Raw genomic sequence first — 3,567 nt, 5'->3', positions numbered from 1 at the left:
TTTTAAAAAAGCAGACTCTTCATCTGTTATGCCTGAGGTCAAGAAACCATAGAATAACATATCCAAGCACTTTTTGATGAGACATTGCTCCCGTTGTTCATTTTGTGGAAGCTTTCCCTCTCCCTCTTCCTCTTTCTAAACTCAGCTTCAGTGATGAGCTACACATATTAATCTTGATACCAGCACTGAATATAGACATGCCAGACCAGATTCTATTCTGCCTGTTGTGTATCTAGATAGACTTAGGCACTTAGAGTACCTATACATGTGCAACAAGGCTGCTCCAACGCACTGTAATTACAGTGCATTGGAGCAGACTTGATTAATCATTTAATAATTCGGCCTCATTAAGCATTGGATGACATTGTATTACAAATACAATTCATGGATTTTCAGGACTTGAACAGGGTGGAACAGAATTACACTTAGGAGTGTTTATACACGTGCTTGGGAAATGGGAGGGGGGCGCTTTAATTAGAGCGGCTCCAAGATCTGCTCTAATTAAAGCACCTGGAGCATCACATGTATCAGTGTCCCCCTGCTGGAAAACAGCAGCAGGGATACTTTAACTAAAGCTCATTCAACAAACCATTTTTCAGCACGTGGACACATGCTCCTTGGGGATGCATGCCATTTTTCAGTGCGGGGACACTGATACATGTGACTCTGGAGTCTACTGGAGCACAGTAATTATGAGTAACTACGTTCAACGAGCTTTAGTTAAAGTGCCCCCGCCACCATTTTCCAGCACAGGGACACCGGTACACATGATGCTCCAGGCACTTTAATTAGAGCAGGTCTCAGAGCTGCTCTAATTAAAGCACCCCCTTCCATTCCTGGAGCACGTGTATAAATGCCCCTAAGTGTGATTCTGTTCCACCCTATTCAAGTCCTGAAAATCCATGAATTTTATTTGTAACACAATTGTCGGAGATCAGAGCAGCGGCCGGTCAGCTGCTTACTGACTCCCACCCCGAGTCATAAAACTGTCGCCTCAACAGGCGGGTAGTGATGGATGAGGTGAAATTAACCAGGCACAGATGCGTGTTGGTTACAGAAATTTGTTTACTTACGTCGCTCAGATACTGACGTGTGACGCAGGCTGAGCCTTGGTTCCGTTGCAGTTTTTCCAGTTATAGCGATTATAATCAAGTGTATGGTCTCAGGTTACAGCTAACGATACAACGATTACGATCAAGCGTACAGTTTCGGGTTATAGCTAACGATGATGGACGTGGCGCCGGGAACGAGCTATCATGCCTGCAGGGCTTTGATACGTCAATATTACGCTGACGGGAAGCTATTGACAGCTGATCAGACTGTCAATTTACTCTGATGATGATCTTAGGTTTCTCCTTAGAGATTTCCGCAGAGGTCTCCCAGAGTTTCTCCGACTTGGGTGGAAGTTGCTAAACTATTTATAGACAGAGGTGTCTCTTAGAGATATCCAATGATGAAGTGCTAAATGGAATCTTTAATTATCTGGCAAGCAGCAGTTCTTTGTGTTCTCAGGTTGCTATCAGGTTATAAGGTAGTGGGCTAGGTTTCTAGTATGTTATGTGTGAGGTACCTACGCTTGTTTCTTGACCAATTGCAGGGATTTATGTCAGGGCTATCCCCTTTCACCCTGACCAGTTTTAAGTTTCGTTTCTCGTTTGTGACGTGGGCATAAATTATATACAGCTCTCCGCCAGGATTTTGTTTTAACCCTTAGTTGATCAGATGATGGTCTGAATGGTATCTCTTGCAAGTGACATGGGCACTGATTAATTTGGTTGTGACAACAATGTCATCCGACCCTTAAAACAGAGTCACAAAAAGGAGCGAGGAGGAAAAGGAACCACACAAACCTTTTGCATTTGTTATTTTTCAGTGGTTCAAGCAGAGTGGAAGAATACTTCACTTAAGTCATTCTTGGGTGAAACCTGATGTATAAGATAAACAAAATGTGTCAATAAAAAAAACCAAGTGGCCAGAATAGACAGACATTTTTTATTTAAAATTTAATTAAAAATTTCCTCTGGAAAATTTGGAGAACATGAATTCGACATCTGTTCATGGATTTCATTTAAATATCTCAATGTGGTGTAGCGGGAAGGTGTAATGGGGTTCAACAAGGAGCCATACATGGGTAGATCCAAAATCACCATGAGGGAATGAGGGAAGAGAGTTCACAGTGCAGAGAAGATTGTTCATGGCACATGCACCACACAGTTCAAGGGGGTGTGCCCTCTCAACACAATCCGGGATACCATTGAGCTCTGTGGACTCACTGATATGTTGGTACAGGCTCCTGCTGGATTCTGTATGTGCTGTGAGCTCTGAGCTCACCAGCTGTTCAGCATAGCACCAGAGCCCCTGCTTTCACACAGCTCCAGAGCCCAGGGGATCAGCACTGCTGTTCTTTGCCCTTACACTCTTCTCCCACTGCTGGAATTAAGCAGCAGGAGAAAAGAGGGGACAAATGGTAACTACGCTCAGCCCTTGGGCTCCGGAGCTACATGAAAGCAGAGGCTCCAGCCAGACCTTGCACTGACCAGCTGGTGAGCTCAGAGCTCATGGCACATGGACAGCTTTCAGCAGCAGCCTGCATTGACAAGCCAGTAAGCTCAGAAAGTTTGCTGTGCATATGGCCCATAGCCAAATGGGGGGAGGAGGGGCTCAACCACACTGCTTGGATCCACCCCTGGAGCCATGTAAGGGAGAAGGCCTGTAACCCAGACAATGACTTTCAGACATGTTACCCAGCCAAACAGTCAAAGAGAAGAGAAAAAGAAAATACTTTTTCTCTAGATGTGTAGGACTTTTTTTTTTTTACTCATCATAACATGACTTGGACCTACTTTCATGGGCTTTTTCAGAATTTCAGACTAGACACATGCCTTTTGTCTAGTGGAAAAGCATTCTGCCAGACAACCTTTATTTGCTGAGTTCCAGGCAAAATCATGGTATTATAAACCAGTCCAACTGTTCATGATATAGGCAGAATGTGTTTATATATATTTATATATAGAATGTGCCTATATATTTTTTGAGGGTCACCCTCAAAAAATAATGAATCTGATACTTATTTTAAATATTTATATTATTTTAAATATTTGTTGTTTCTTCAGGGCAATGATCTCATGCTACTTTTGTTATGGGAATCAGAGTTGAAGGGCATGATACCAGTCAGGCATAATAGCTGGGACATCACAAACAGATAGCTCTGTTTCTAACTATATTCCATGGTTATGATTCATGACTAAGTTGCTTTGATTTCACATTAGAATAACTCTACTGAAGCTGGTATACAATGTGGGTGAATTAGTCCCTTCCCAGACCAATATTTCATGTTACATATAATAAAAATATGTTACCCCCGCCCCTTCCCTCACTTTCTCTCTTATGGCTCCCATCCCCATGGAATCTGAGTACCTTCTAGGGTATGGAAGATCTCACCCTATCATATAGCCTTATGTTACTGCACGATTTTCTTTTCACTTTTTCTGGTGGTGTTTAGTAGAAAGAGAAGCCCAGTGGCATCTCTACAACTATGAACCTTCTTACTCTTTGATACAGCTCTTA

This window comes from Alligator sinensis, unplaced genomic scaffold (genome assembly GCF_000455745.1).
Source record: "Alligator sinensis unplaced genomic scaffold, ASM45574v1 scaffold140_1, whole genome shotgun sequence".
NCBI lineage: Eukaryota > Metazoa > Chordata > Crocodylia > Alligatoridae > Alligator > Alligator sinensis.
This window is presented reverse-complemented; position numbering follows the sequence as displayed.